Here is a 17,467-nt window from a genome sequence, read left to right on the forward strand (position 1 = left end):
GCTATGAACTTCATTCTTAGAGCTGCTTTTGCTGCATCCCATAAATTTTGTGGGCTGGAGGGTAGTGGGGTGTGGGTAGGGGTAGGGTTGGGGAGGGGAGCAGCTGCCTGGCCAGGAGCAGCTGCTCCTGGGGCTGCTGCCCTGAGCATGGCACTGGCCGCAGAGCACAGGGTGCAGGAGGGAAAGGGGGCAGCGTGGGTAGGCAGGGCAAGGAGGGGGCTGTGGGGAGGTTGTGGAGGGACTCATTGAATTGTCTGCCTCCCGCCCCACCCGCCACCTGGCACTAGGAGCAGCCCCCAGTGGCAGTGTGACAGCCATGTCTGCAGCCATGAGGTAGGGGTTCTACCAATTCCTTCATCAGAAGAATGGCAGTGACTGACCTCTTGGCCAAGCTCGAGGCCAACACCAGCGTGAACTGGAGCTACATGGCACTCAGTGTCATTGGGCTGGTGGCTTTGTACCTAGTGTTTGGTTATGGAGCCTCTCTCCTCTGCAACCTGATAAGATTTGGTTACCCAGCCTATGTCTCAATTAAAGCCATAGAGAGCCCCAACATAGAAGATGATACCCAGTGGCTGACCTACTGGGCAGTGTTTGGTGTGTTCAGCATTGCCGAATTCTTCTCTGACCTCTTCCTGTTATGGTTCCCCTTCTACTACTTGTTGAAGTGCAGCTTCCTGTTGTGGTGCATGGCTCCCAGCCCTGCCAATAGAGTGGACTTGCTCTATAAGCGCATCATCTGTCTTTTCTTCCTGAAGCACAAGTCCCAGGTAGACAAGGCAGTGAATGACTTGAAGGACAAAGCCAAAGAGACGGCAGATGCCATCTCTAAAGAAGCCAAGAAAGCTGCCGTGAATTTACTGCATGAGAAAAAGAAAAGCACCTAAACCACTGAGTGGATGAAACATTTCTGCCCTCTCTGTACTTTCCTATTAGAGCTTGGTGTTATATTAGGAACTGTGGTATAATCATTTTAATAATGTTGCCTTGGAAACATTTTTGATATATTAAAAAAATGAATGTGTTGTAAGTTTTTTTGCTTACTTTTACTGTCTATATACCTAGGGAGCATTTAAATTTAAATTTAATGCAATGGGCAGTGAGCAAGTTCTTAGAAAACATATTTTGCCTCTGGGTAGGAAAAGACCTATCATACCATCCTGTAGGAAATATAAACTTAAAATAAAATTATATATCTCCCCCCAAAAAATTTTGTGGGCAGTTCTAAGGTAAGATGGTAGAGTGAATGTCTTTTATGTATCCTGTGGATGGATAAGCAGGGTAAGGACCAAGAACAGATCTACATGTATGTATAAATTCTAACTGCCTTTCAAGACCTGAGAAGCACTTCATTTGCTGTATTAAGTAGCTTTATCTCATTTAATATATCTGTTATTCAGCTCAGATTAAGAATCAGAGTATGCTTCAAGCTTTTGCAATATTTTTAGAGATTAAAACTCCAAGGGAAAAAATATTTTTAAGTGCCAACCATATACTACTTCAATCACATTGTTCTGGGCTCTTAACCTATCCACAGGCAAGAAAATAAAAATTTCAGAAACAATAAAGAATTAAAAATTAGTAAAATTTTCATTACTCACAGGTGATATGATAGATTACATAGAAAAAGCCTAAGAAATTTACAAAATTTTAAAGCCAAGATATTCATTTAACAAAATTTCAGATTACACTGTCAATGTACAAAGTCCAGTTGTATTTCTGAATACTAAGAATAAATAACTGAAGTAGGAAAATGAAAAAAAATCCAATATCCTTACAAACCAAATCAATCAAACTAAGAAAATAGTTCTAAGAAATAAAATGAAGAATGGGAAAAACTTAGACAATAATAACTGGAATATATTGCAGAGAGACATTAAAGAAGACATTAAAAAAATAAACAAATAAATAACAAAGCAAGCATATCATGATCATAGGTTGGGTAACTTGAAATTGTTAGGAAATGAATTCTCAAAAAAACTTATTTACTAAATCAATGCAATCTCTATCTAAATCCCAGTTGACTACTTCGTACAAATTAACAAGCTGATTATAAAATGTTTGTGGAAATTCAAAAGCCCTAAAATACTAAAACAATTTTGGAAAATAACAAACTACCTGATTTTGTGACATCCTCTCGGGCTATAATATTCAAGACAATGTAATACTGACTTAAGGATAAAGAAATAGAAGAGGAGTGTCCAGATAGACTCACATGTATATGGTCAATTGACTTTAAAGGCACTAAGGTCATTTGAAAAGGAAAATATAGTCTTTTTAAAAACTAAAGCTGATATAACTGGTTAACCACTTGGAGAAAAAATGAAGTTGGTTTCTAACTCAGACATACACAAAAATTAAGCAGAAAAGTATACATTATAGGCATAAATGTAAAAGACAAAATTTCTAGAGGAAATTATGAGAGAATAGCTGTGAAATCTAGATGTAGGCAAGGATTTCTTAGAATCCAAAAGCACCAATAATTTAAAAAAGTTATAAATATGACTTTGTCAAAATTTAAAAACTTGCCTTTTCAAAGACAAAGAAATAAGAAGTAAGGCACATGCTTGTAGAAAATATCAATATTTGCAAAACATATATCTATTAAGGAAATTTATACAGAATATATTCTATAAAGAACTCAATAATAAAAACCCAGTTTAAAAAACCAAATGAAGAAGGGGAAAAGATTTGATCAGACAGTTAAAGATATGACATTCAAATGACCAAAAATCACATGAAAGAATGTTGAACATCATTTGTCATGAGGGAAATACAAGTTAAAATCACAATAAAATACCATTCTACATCCAACAGAGTGGCTAAAATAAAGACTGACAATACCAAATGTTGGTTAAGATTGGGAGCCATTGGAACTCCTGTAAATTGCTGTTAAGAATCTAAAATGGTGCAGTCATTTTAGACAACAGTTTGGCAATGTTTTATAAAGTTAATCATAAACTTACCAAACAACCCAGCAATGTTATTCCTAGTTTTTAACCCAAGAGAAATAAAAATATGCCTACTCAAAGAGTTGCACAAAAATGTTCACAGTAGCTTTAATTATAACAATTTTTAAAAATGGAAAGGACTCAAATATCTATCATTAGAAGAATGGGTAAACACATTGTAGTACAGTGACACATGACTTGACAATAAGAATTAACAAAGTACTGATGTAAGCAACAAGATGAATGAATCTTGTTCATAATTCATAATTTTGTTCAAAATTCATAATTTTCACTCAGAATTATGTTTTTGAGTGAAAGAATCCATACACAAAAGAATATGTACTGTATAATTTCATTTATCTGAAGTTTTAGAATAGTCAGAACTAAGCTGTGATAGTAAAAATCAGATCAGTGGCTGCTGGGATTGAGGGTACAAGATATAGCCTGGAAAGAGGCATGGGGAATTTTTGGGGTGATGAAAACGTTCCACATCTTGATTGGGGTGATAGTTATATGGGTATACACATATATTTGCCAGAATACATTAATTACTGTATAGTAAAAATCTATTGATTTTATTCTTTGTGAATTATGTACCAGTAAATTTAATAAAAATATGTTATGTAGAAAATAGAAGAAGAGGGAACATGCCACCATTGTGAGGTTATTGTAGCTGATCAATTTTGACATTTTTCTGTTTAAATCTATATGATGAATATGTACTATTTTCTGACGTTTAAAGAAAGTGTTAAAAATTGTAAAATTTTCAGTGGTTCCCAGATACATTTCTGGATGTTCCCAGATTATACAGTCAAGTTTTTCAGCCACTGAGTACTAAGCACTCCACATCTTCTTTCTCTAATCAGACATGTGGGTAGATAGTCATGTATATTTTCATCCATTATTTGGAGGAAAAAAGTAAGATAAGTGGCCAGAGCAGGGAATTATTATTTCCTCTACATTTCTTTGTGTTCTTCTTTATGTTTCTAAAGCCAATAAACAATAACAACACCCAAACCTTAAAGATATTTATATCAACTCTCTGGCATAAATATAAGAAATAAGCTTGTTTACTGTTGCCAAAATTTCAATCTTTCTGTTACAATTATTTCCTAAGATACTTGCACTATTTTTAATACACCAGCGTTTTAACGTTCACCCAAAATTCTTCCTGTCTTTCTCAGGTCTGTAGCTTTATTTACATTGGGAAAAGGGATACTCCTAGAAAGAAAATGATTATTTCCATGAAAATTTAAGATGTTATCTTTACACATAGGAGGAAAAATATTTCAGATATGCTTTTGGCTCACTGACTGAAGTTCCACGTGAATTGTTCCTTCATTAACTTTGCTGAGATGACAACATTAACAGCAAAAGACTTTGGGTTCTGAGTTTATTTACTCTGAAGATAAATTCGTGGCTTATCATTGATTTTTTTGAATGAGGTTAAGTAAAATTTAGATCAATGAAAATTAAAATACGTAACTTCAGAATTACCAAATGACAGCTCTTCAAAACATGAGTACGTAAAGCTGTGAATAAAAGTCAACGCTGTATTGATCTATAAGCATAGTGTGAGGCCTTGTAAGGCTTGGGAAAGGATTTGAAATGAAATATTAAGCTTAAACTGCCTAATTTAATTTTTATTCAAGAATTGTTCCTAGAAGCATCTGTGTTTTGGAGTTTTCAGACTATATAAATATACTTCTTTTGTACTTAACTCTAGATAAGCATCTTTAGTGCCCTGGAATACATATTTGTTACAAGGCTATTTCTTTCTGCTTTGGGTTCTGTATTTCTAGTCGGGTAGCTTTGCCTAGAGGAATTGCATCAACATGGATATGGCTGGTGATGTAAGAGAAAAGATTTAGATCTGATTGAAAAATGGACTCTGCATGATAGATTTTCTGGTTTGATAAGAAAAGCGGCAGGCGTATATCACTGTAATAACAAACTTAGTGCTTTGAAATAAGACACACACCATGCCTAATTTACCAGTTCTGTGATTAAAAAAATGCATTCTATTTAATCAGATTTTGCAATATTCTCAACTTATAGCTACTTTTAGTATTTGGCACATATAGTACATACAATTTCTTTCTTCCTTTATGGCCCCTTTTTCTCCCTTTCCTTTCCTTTTTTCTTTTATTTTTCTTTCCCTTTCTTTTCTTTTCATTCCTTTTTTTCTTTTTTTTTCCATTTAGCATAGCTTTCTCTTTTGAAAGATACATTTCTTTTTTCATAATTTCTGATAACTAAATGTACTGCTAAATTCTTTTATGCATAGCTATACATTCTCTAACTCAGAGCTAATTAGTTCTTTCTAGCCAGTGAAACCACACGAAATTATACTATGAGTGCATTCCTTAGTTGTGTTCCACTCTGTGTTTCACTAGACCCCTTCTGATTGGCATTCCAGTCTCATAGATCCTTCTTTTAGCTCTTCAATCAAGTCATTTATACACATTCAAATTTCTGTCTTATCTCATGGAGCAGTACAATAATATAAGTGGAATTATTATAAAGTCATAAAATTTGAGAAACAATTACATAAACCAGCGTTTTAAATTCTCTATTTAACTTTAATTATGATGAAATTTTTAATTCCTACCTAAATGCCTTTGTGTTGCTTACTTATCTGTTCTGAATGTAAATTACAATCTTATGCAACATAATTGAACAAATTGAATTATAAAATGAGATATAGCTTATAAATAATGTGTTTCATAATATTGACAAAAGAATTAGGGCCTCTAAATTAATAAATGACATGTCACAGTAATTCAGAAATACTATCAAATATGTAATAATCTGGTAAAAGCACATAATACAATTGTTTGCAGGAGCATTTTTTTTTTTAGCTTTTTAATTTATATTGGAGTATAGTTGATTAACAATGTTGTGATAGTTTCAGGTGTAGAGCAAAGTGATTCAGTTATACATATACATGTATCTATTCTTTTTCAAATTGTTTTCCCATTTAGGTTGTTTCATAATGTTGAGCAGAGTTCCCTGTGCTATGCCTTGTTGGTTATCCATTTTAAATGGACACAGGGGCATTTTCTTGGGCAGAAAAAAATGTGGTGCAAATTTTAGATATTACAAGAAAATTTAAAGGCTAGTGGTGTGGTAATTAGAATAATGGTCCCTGAAGACATCTACACCCTAATTCCCAGAATTTATGACGAAGTTAAGTTACACAGAAAGAGGGAATTAAGGTAGCAGATGGAATTAAGGTTGCTAATTCACTGACCTTAAGACAGAGGGATGATCCTGGATTTTCTGGGTGGGCTCAATGTAATCACGAGAGTCTTTGATATGGATGAGGGAGGCTGAAGAAGAGGTAGGAGTAATGGAATTAGAGGACTAGACCCCCTGCAGCTGGCTTTGAAGATAAAGGAAGGGGACCAGGAGACAAGGGATGCAGGTGACCTCTAGAAGATGAATAAGGCAAGGAAAGGGATTGTTCCCTTGAGACTCCAAAAGGGAATGCAGCCTTGCTGACACTTTGATTTTAGCCCGGAAAGACCCATATTGGATTTTTGATATAAAGAGCTGCAAGGTAATAAATTTGTGCTGATTTAAGCCACCACATTTGTGGTAATTTGTTACAGTAGCAATAGAAAACTAATACAAGCAGAATGAATAAATACATTTTAAGTACTAGTATGAAATAACATTTATTCAACAGCTAAAATTTGTGTTATGAAAAGTTTCATAAAATTTGTTAGTGTTCTACAGGTACTTAATCTAAATAAAATTTACAATCTAAATTTGATAAGTTACTCTGCATATAAGAAAGCTGTTTAAAGGTTTAAAGGCAATCATTAGACAATCAGGTAACTTGTTCTAAAATAATTTATTTTAAAGATGGCTTTCTTCTTCAGCATTCAATTGCCAAAAGATTTCAATCACATTCTTTATGAGATATTGAAAATCTGAGCATAAAACTAACTATGACAGCATTAGAAAAGTTTGACAAGGTATGGGCAAGAGTGACTTAGTTAGTCAAACTAGCCATGTGAAAAATTAATGAAATTATTCAGACCAAATTCCTCTTAGCTAGTCATGTGACAAGTAAAAGCAAAGAAGATTATATTTTAGAAGTGGCTTTAACATTCAAGTCTAGATGGTTTCAGGGGATCTATCTCATCATGCAATTTTGTTTCATCAAATTCTAGCCGCTCCTTGAAAATCATCTTTGTGTAGAAAAAAAGTATTATATTATGTATCTGAACTATTGTTTTACTCCAATGTACTGCTAGTAGGATGGCTGTTGACGATCTATGCATTGTCAGGAGGTATGCCATGACATCTAGAATTATCGGTAATATGTACAGAAAATAGACTGCCCTTAGGCTGTAACACAAACATAATTGTGTTGCATAATAACACACACACACACACACACACACACACACATATATATATAATATCCCATACCACAATGATCCAGTTGATAACCCAAGTTGCCATCTCAACTTCTTCCAGTAATAACTTTATTCTCACCACGACTAACCTTTGTGTGATTCTGCACCTTTTCTCTCTCAGCTCCTCACTCTCAATTTGTAACCCGACCCATTTCCAATCTCAGACCATTAATCTGCAAGATGACCTTTGGTTACTTTGAAAAGCAAATTAATGGACTGATTCATTCTTGCTCTTAGCAAACCTTCATCTATTTCTCTGCCTTCTCCTAATCCTGCACATAAAAGCCCAGTGCTGCCTGGAACACTTGGATCTTCCCTTGGAGGTAAAAGAGGGCAGAAACCTCAAGGAGACTGCAGAGGAGTATTTAAAGTTTGAACCTTTCCCTTTTCCCCAGTTGTATACGTATGCCTGTTTATGCTGGGCCTGCTTTAAGTCATAAAATGTAAAAAAAGAAAAAAAAATACTCCGAAGACTTTGTTACAATTTCATTGGAAAATGGGAAGCAACACATCTTGTAATATGAACTGGAACAAAAAGCAAAGTTGAACCAGGATATTTTATGTGTCCAACCTGGAAAAAAATAAATGTGACCTGTTTTTGCTTGGTTATTGTTGAAGGAAAGAGGTGCTGTTTGCTTGATTATTTTTTTGTTTGTGACAAAGTCCAATTGGATAACATCAGAACTTAACAAATCTTGTGTCTGTCAAAAATAAAAGTCATTTTATCTTGTGGCCACCATGAGAAAGTTTATGATTGGACCATCTTTGATAAAGCTGTTTACTTGGAAAATGTCATCTCGGGCTTAGGAATTGTGGTAGAGGAACAGAATTACTGCTGTGCTCTGTCAATTATATTCCATGTTTCTGACTCACATATATTTCCTGTAACATTTTGAAGAAAGTTTCTGAAGAATTGGCAGCTAAGCTATCTCTGTTCCTTGTGCAACTGGATCTAACTCTGTTGCCTATGACTACAGTTAGAGTTAGTTCACTAAATGAGATTTCCTAATGCTGGAGCCAGTTTTGGTAACAGTGAAAACTTAAATAGCTTTCATGATAGGTGAAAATTGATTTACTGAGAAAAATGGTACCCTGGTCACATGTGGATAATCTCAGATGCTTAATAACAAATAAATAAAAGCATCTGTGATGTTTTTCCTGCTCTGGTGAATGAGGTTAAATGCTCCTATCATGGGTGGCCATTGTCCTTCATCTCTGCCTCAGTGTTACCCTGAACTCTGCAAGCAGGCTGGAAAGTGATGTGTCTGTCTCAGCACAGTGGATGGGGACTCTTCCTTTGAATCACTGCTGTTGCCTGAGGATTTTTTAAAAAGAAATGGGGGTCCATCCATGTTGCTGCAAATGGCATTACTTACAAAACAGAAACAGACTCACAGATGTTGAAAACAAACTTACGGTTACCAAAGGGGAGATGCTGGGGGGAGGGATAAATCAGGAGCTTAGGATTAACATACACACACTACTATATTTAAGGTAGATAACCAACAAGGACCTACTGTATAGCACAGGGAGCTCTACTCTGTATTCTGTGATCACCTATATGATAAAAGAATCTGAAAAATAATGAATATATGTATATGTATAACTGAATCACTTTGCTGTACACCTGAAATAACACAACATTGTAAATCAACTACACTCCAATAAAATTTTAAAAAAAAAGAGATGGGGTTCCCTTGTAAATTTGTTACTGTTTCATAGGAAGCCAGCTCAAATGCCAGATATCAAAATTTGAAAGGCTTGACTGAACTCCAGATAAAAAGCACTAAATAATTTTAAGAAGAGAGGGCTACATTCAGAGCAATTTTAGGGGAGTAATTCTCATACTAAGCTTACTGGTGGGTGATTTTTGGCCTAGGAATTGGAGAGAGATTTCTGCTACAGACAGAAGTGGACAGTGGCATACAACTGTGACATACTAAGGTATTTTAGTCTTCAGAAGTAAAAAGTCACAATTTATTTTAAAATATTTACTGCATACCGATATGATCCATACACTTTTCTAGGCAAAAGGGATATAGCAATGAAGAAAACATACAAAGTCTCTGTCTTCATGGCCTTACTTTTTAGAGACTGGAGAACAAAATAAATAACATATTATTTCTAGGATCATAGAGTGTTAAGCAAATTAGAAAATATACAGCTAGTTATAAGCCTAGTAAGGAGTAGTATGGATGGTATTTTTGGATAGAGAGGTAAAAATTCTAGCTGAGGAGGGTTTCTTTGAGGAAAAATCATGGGGAGGGTACCTGGGGAACATATTACAGAGGAAGAGCAGAGAGCTTTGTGTAAGAGGATCACTTCCCGTGTTGTACAATTCCATAATCCCACGCTGCATTGAAGCCAAACGGCAACACATTTCACAGTGAAATTTTCCTGTGGGATAAAAAAAATCATTGTGTCTTATCATTTGAGCTAGATGTATTAAATATCTCTTTCTTTAAAAAAAAATGGCAAACAACCATTTTGTGATGATTCTTATTTTAAATAATAAACTAAGCGAGAGTACAATCATTCATCTTCCTGCCATAGGGACTTAACCACTGTTGATATTTTGACATATTTTCATATGAATTTCATATGAAAATACACATGTACTTTTAAAATCACATAAGTAACATATTAAAGTGTCATATTAAAAATTAATATATTGCAAATAAACCCATAGCTCTTTTGTCCACCGTAATTCCAACTCTTCCCTCCCAGAGGCAAATCATCATTATGAAGTTGGTGTCTGTGCATCCAGCCTTTTTCCAAAATATACATGCATGTACACACACATGCACACAGCAGTATCATTTTATGTGTGTTTTGCATAAGTGGTAATGCACTATTTACCTCATTCTACAGCTTTCTTCTTCTTTTTTTTTTTTTTTTTTGCTGTACGCGGGCCTCTCACTGTTGTGGCCTCTCCCGCTGCGGAGCACAGGCTCCGGACGCGCAGGCTCAGCGACCATGGCTCACGGGCCCAGCTGCTCCGCGGCATGTGGGATCCTCCCGGACCGGGTCACGAACCCGTGTTCCCTGCATCGGCAGGCGGACTCTCAACCACTGCGCCACCAGGGAAGCCCCTACAGCTTTCTTCTTATAAACAATATCTCATCATGCTCAATCAATGTTGATCTAAAGATGTACTTCATTTCTTTAGCTGCTGTGTAGTATTCCATTTTCAAATGTTTATATATGTGTTCAAGTGTGCACTTGTGAGTATTTACCCATGCATGTAAATGCATGTGTTTGTGCATGAGTGTACTATTTTATTTAGTAGCCCTGTCTCAATAAATGAGGTATAACATGAAATGTTTTTAATTTTCCTACAGTCTTCAAATACATTAGTTGAATTTCTTTTTCTCATCACTTAAAATTTCCCATGCATCCCGTAATTTACTGGCCAGTTTTACATATTAAAGTTCAGTTTGAAAGCTTAATATAACATGAAATTTCATTCTCACCCCTTTCCCATTCTCAACACAAGCTTGATCTGAGACCCTGACTACCCAAAATGGGAAATGGGAAGCTACCCTCTTCTATCTCAGGCCCTGGTTTCTTCCTTTTTGATGGCCCCACAGTTCCTGCCAGGAGCACAGAACCCCACGCACTTCTTGTGGCTGTGATCTCTTCACATGTTATATAGAATTAGAATAAGAGAAATATTAAAGATATCTGATTCTTCAAGTTCACTTTTCAAAAAAGTGACACTTCACATTAGTATTTCTCTTGATAACAAAGAGCTTTTTAGAAATATATATATATTAAAATTATCTTTCAGTTATATTTCTCTCTTATTGCTTTAGTGTCAATAATCAGGTTTTCCAAGGTAAATGAGTATCTGAGAGATAAATTTTCATTGTAAATATAAAAAAAGAAGACTGTATTACCATTGCATTACCATTTTGATCCTATCAGTCTCATTTACTCTGGCTTCACTTCTATTTATCTTGCTGAGTTCAGCCCACCATCAACCATCCTGCAAAGAATGGGTAAAATAGTTCAACATTTTCCAGGAGAATCTTGAAAATATTATTTTATCTTTCTGGAAATAATCTACTCTATTCCTGGGCATTCATAGAAGTAGTATAATTTAAGAAACACAGAAATTGCAAAGCTATTAACAAAGTCTTTTTAAACTACACCTGTGGTGGTATGCAAAATTTCCACAATTTTTTAAAATTAAGTGCCTAAAAGTTATTGTTAAAAAGATCAATTACTATCTGAGAGGAGCACATTAAGCTGTTACCTGCCATGAACTCCTTATTGCAGTTCAATGCGTGGCCTTATCTAGTCAGTTAACCTATAGTGAACAGAGAAGAAGGGGAAGAAGACCAAGGAAGGGCACTGTGGGCAGTGTATGTGGCAGCATAAAAGTTGAAGACATCAGTCTAGGGTGCAACTGAACCCAACGTATTGAAAGGAAGATGGCGTGGGGAGAAAATAACACACACCATTTTATATGGAGACATCCTGATGTCCACTATAAAAAAACACACACCATCACACAGCATATCAAGCAGCTGTGAATGTGTCTGCTTGCAGGTGAGTTTATGTGTGTCTACACACATGCACAATCAGTAGATATATACATATGCGTGTAAGTAATTGGGATGAATCTAGAGTTTGTGCTTAACTCAGAAATGTACCAGTGGACATCATCAACATGTGTAAAGCACATTAAAGAAAACAAGAATTTCATCAAAACAACCTTATTAAAAGTCAGTGAGATGGGAGTTTGGGATTGACATGTGCACACGCTATATTTAAACTGGATAACCAGACCACCTACAGGGGTGGGATAGGGAGGGTGGGAGGGAGATGCAAGAGGGAGGAGATGGGGATATATGTTATGTATAGCTGATTCACTTTGTTATAAAGCAGAAACTAACACACCATCGTAAAGCAATTATACTCCAATAAAGATGTTAAAAATAATAATAAATAAATAAATAAATAAAATAGATAACCAACAACCTATAGCACAGGGAACTCTGCTCAATACTCTGTAATAACCTAAATGGGAAAATAACTTGAAAAAGAATAGATACATTTAAATGTATAACTGAATCATGCTGCTGTATATCTGAACCTAACACAACATTGTTAATCAACTATACTCCAATATAAAATAAAATTTTTTAAAAAATCAGTGAGGCACATCAAGCTGCAATTAAAGAAAGTGGAATTCTGCTTCCTTCAGCACTGGTCGAGGCCATCTGACTGCGATGTTATGTGCGATAACTGTGCTTTAGGAAGGATATAAAATAATGTCTGTGGAGAGAACACTCAAAACAATGTGGAAGCAGATACCAGTGATGTCCACACCCACCTGTAACCACTAGCTGCAACATGTTCTGGAAAACACGACACCTTTCCAACTACAGGGCTTATCTCAAGGTCAGAGCTTCCTCCAGCCTTGGCTCCTGTGAGGTGAATCCTGCAGTAGAACATGGTCAACACCTTGGGTAATGCAGCAGATGGGTCAGGAAGTTAGTGTATCAAAGCCCCCGTTTCCCTACACTCTGTCCGACAAATCTAAAGTATGCTAAGCATGGTATTTCAGAAGGTCCCAGAGACAGGTGTCAATGTTGGTTGTCCACAGTGGTACCTGCCTCACTGACACACTTACCATTAGCTTATCTCCTGTCCTGTGTCTGTTCCCCACTCCCTCACTTGGGTTTCCAGGAGTCATCACTTGAGTAAACTACAGACACCCAATCCCTTGCCTAGGGTTTCTTTTAGGTGAAACCTAAACTAAGACAATTGTGAAGTGGGTTATGGTTTTAAAAACTGAGAATGAAAATTGAAATAGAAAAATTAGTAACATGACACAACTGAACCTACCTATGAAACAGAAACAGACTCACAGACATAGAGCAGACTTGTGGTTGCCAAGGTGGAGATGGGGTTGGGAGGTGGATGGATTGGGAGTTAGGGATTAGCAGATGCAAACCATTATACAGAGAATGGATAAACAACAAGGTCCTACTGTATAGCCCAGGGAAATATGTTCAATATCCTGTGATAAACCATAATGGAAAAGAATATGAAAAAGAATGTATATATATTTATAACAGAGTCACTTTGCTGTACAGCAGAAATTAACACAACACTGTAAATCAACTATAGTTCAATCAAAAAAAAAAAGAAAAATTAGCAACAATAATGTCATCTTCGCATATTTGAAGTTTCATGAAGGAAAAAGGGCTAGATTTTATTTCTATGATCCTTTCAAGGAAAGACAATAACGAAGATGTGTGTGTGTGTGTGTGTGTGTGTGTGTTTGTGTGTGTATGCATGTTCGTACTTCAGAATGGTGAACATTCGTTGAAGAAAGGAACAAATGTTAATAATCAAATGTATTGCACTGTCTTGCTAGAAGATGAGTTGCATTCTCCAAGGCTGGTTTATGCCAACTTGGACCAGAAATCCAAAAAAGCAACTGTTAAAATAGAAAATTATTCTTAAAGAATTCATTATAAGAAAGAAACAAATCAGTTATTATCATTTTTACCTTCTTCAATAAAGCAAGCTATGAACAACCATATCAGTTGATGCTGAGGCAGACTTTTTTTAAAAAATTAGAGCATTTCTTACAGATAAAATTTTAGGGAGCTGTTTCTCTTTCAGGTAAAAATCTGAAACGAGTTTTTATCAGAAACGAGTGAAAAAGAAACCTGTTATTCATAGTATCTCCATCTAAAATAGAGAAGCTGTTGTTGAACTTGAGTCATACATATTGGCTTGTGTGACTTTTGGGGGAAAATGTCAGGTGAGCACCATTTTTTTAATTAAAATAGTCATATAGTATTCAAATAGGAAATAATATTTGATATATATATATAGTATTTTATAGACTTTCCCATGTACTTTAAAATACTCTCATTCAGAAAAAAAAACCCAAGTCATCAGAGAGCATTTAAAATTACTTGAATGCTATTGTAGTTTGAAAGATAATTAAGAGTACTGTAAAAATGCATTTATCTTGATGTGTAATTAGATTAATACATACTCGTGATGCTCTTAGGTTTCAAGAACTTAGCTTTCATGAGGTTTTTAAAATTGTTTTTGTTCTTTTGGTATCAGATAAACATTTTAAATCATGTTTAATTTTCCCATATAAACATTCTCATTTGGTCAAAACTGAGCAACTCATTAATAAATACACTATTTAATGTCCCTCTGTGGGCTATAAAATGTATACTCAGCTGGTTACAAAGCCCACAAACAAAACATATTTTGGTGTTTTTTTTTTTGGCCAATAGCAATCATCTTTTGGTAGGAAGCATGGTGATTTATGGGATTTTTAATAACAACCTGGTGATTTACGGGATTTTTAATAAGAGTCTATTGAGATACAATTCATGTACTGTAAAATTTACGTCATTAAAGTGTACAATTCAGTGGTTTATAGTATATACACAAAGTTGGGCAATCATTACACCAATTTTAGAACATTTATATATTTTTTAAAAGAAACGCCATACTCATTAGCAGTCACTCCCGGTTTTCCCCCAACCTCCAGCCCCAGCCCTAGGCAAACACTAATCCACTTTCTGGGTCTATAGAGTTCCCTATTCTGCACATTTTGTACAAAAGGAATCATAAAATATATGCAATATGTGGTCTTTTGTGACTGGCTTCATTTATTTAGAATATTTTTTTTTTTACAGGTGAATATGTTTTAGCTTTAATCAGTACTTCATTTCTTTTTATTGCTGAATAATATATGGTTGTATGGATATATTACATTTTGGTTATCCATTCATCATTTGATGGACTTTTGGGTTATTTCTAAAATAGGTTTGGTTTTCTCTTGTGTCACAACTATGCTTGTTATATGTTGAAGATATAATGAAGATCTGTTGAAGACGCATTGAAGTCCTAACTCCTAGTACTTTAGAATGTTACTTTATTTGAATATGGAGTCATTGAAGTTGTAATTAGTTAAGTGAGGTCATACTGGAATAGAAAGGTCCCTGAATCCAGTAAGACTTGTGTCCTTATGAGAGATACATGAAAAGAAGACAGTCAGGTGATGATGGAGGCAGAGATTGGAGTAATGCATCTACAATCCAAGGAAAGACAAGGATTGCTGACAGACACCAGAAGCTAGAAGTAGTATGGAAGAATTCTCTGCTACAGATTTTAGATAGATCATGGTTCTGTCACACTTTTATTCCATGCTTCTAGCCTCCAACCTGTTTGAGACTAACTTTCTGGGTTTTTTTAATTGAAGTATAATTGATTTACAATATTGTGTTAATTTTAGGTGTACAGCTTAGTGATTCAGTATTTTTGCACATTATGTTCCATTATAGGTTATTACAAGATATTGGGTGTAATGCCCCATGCCATATGGCAAATCCTTGTTACTTATCTATTTTATATATAGTAGTTTGTATCTGTTAATCCCAGACCCCTAATTTGTCCTGACACCCCTCCCTCTCCCCTTTGGTAACCACAAGTTTGTTTTCTATGTCTCTGAGAGTCTGTTTCTGTTTCATATATACATTCTTTTGTATTATTTTTTAAATTCCATATATAAGTGATATATGGTATTTGTCTTTCTCTGACTTATTTCACTAAGCATAATATTCTCTAAATTTCTGGTGTTTTAAGACACCCAGTTTGTGGTAATTTGTTACAGCAGCCCTAGGAAACTAATACACCTTGTATGCTACAATTTATCATTCTCTTGCTGCTTTAAAAATTTATTTTTGTTTTTGGCTTTCATCATGAAAAATATAATGTGTCTGTGTGTGGGTATCTTTATTCTACTTAGAGTTTGTTTTCTTGGATGTGTAGGTTAGTGGTTTTCATCAAATTTGGGAAGTTTCAGCATTATTTCTTTGAATATTTTTTTCTGCTCCTTTTTTTTTTTTAGTAGAAGCATTATATAATGTTTATTTATATATGTCCACAGATGCTTGTACAACATACAGTGACTACTTCTAAAGCTCAGAGCATTTTTTTTCCATGGTGGGGCAGTCGCTGTGCAGGTACCCCAGCCCTCCCTTTGCTCCTTTTTTTCTCTTCTTCTGATACTTCCATTACACATATGTCAATGATGTCTCATATTTCTATGAGGCTCTGCTCATTCTTCTTCATTGTTTTTTCTCTGTGTTTTTCAGATTCCATAATCTCCATTGATCTATCTTCAAGTTTACTCATTCTTTCTTCTGCCAGTTCAGAGCTACTTTTCAGCTCCTCTAATAAAATTTTTACTTTGTTTATCTAATCTCTGGAATTTCCATTTGGTCTCTTCTGTAAATTCTAACTCTCTATTGATATTCTTTGTATGATGAGACATTGTCATTATATATTCCTTTACTTCTTTATGCATGGGCTTCTTTAATTCTTTGATCACATTTATAATGACTGCTTTGAAGGGTTTTTCTTCTAAATCCAGCACCTTGGCCTTCTCACAGTTAGTTTCTGTTGGCTGCATTGTTTCCTGTGTAGCAATCACATGTTTCTGTTTCTTTGTATATCTTTCCTCTGCTTCTCCAAGCAAGGAAGCTCAGCCATATGTGCATATGTGCACCTGGGACAAAAGTGATTGAGACACAGTATTCTCAGCATGCCTGGGACAGACAGCTCTATGTGTAGGGGCTGGGTGGAGGAAGGGAGGCCCCAACTTCTCAGTCACACTTATCAGAAATTTAGCCTCTACAACTCAGAGGTGGAAATAATGAAAAATACTTGTAACTTGCCCCTCCTGGTTGGCTTCCATATTCCTTGACTGGGAACTGAGGGGAGAGAAAGACCCGACTTGTTGGCCACACACATGAACCCATGCATATGGGAAGGTGAGAAATGAAGGCAGGGCATTATGGCTTAAAACACACAGACTCTCACTGTGTTACCGAAAGCTCGGCCTCTCTGTACACCAGTGCTGAATCAAATCTCAGAGACAGAGGTTTAGGTGAAGTAGAAAAGGATAGCTTTATTACTTTGCTAGGCAAAGGGGGACACAGTGACCTCCTGCCCTCGAAAACTATGTGTCCCAACCAGGGAGGATTTGGTGAGAGGTTTTATAACAATGGTTCAAAGATGGGGTCTCTGACAAGA

The 17,467-nt window shown here is 35.5% G+C and overlaps 1 pseudogene across 1 annotated transcript; it reads left to right on the forward strand.

Moving 5' to 3' along the window:
• Window positions 1-316: 316 nt before the first annotated feature.
• On the forward strand, window positions 317-942 carry LOC307189442 (receptor expression-enhancing protein 5-like; annotated as a pseudogene). The gene has a single exon. The product of its transcript is annotated as a receptor expression-enhancing protein 5-like (transcript).
• Window positions 943-17,467: the final 16,525 nt, after the last annotated feature.

Source organism: Stenella coeruleoalba (genome assembly GCF_951394435.1).
Source record: "Stenella coeruleoalba genome assembly, chromosome: 7".
Lineage (NCBI taxonomy): Eukaryota > Metazoa > Chordata > Mammalia > Artiodactyla > Delphinidae > Stenella > Stenella coeruleoalba.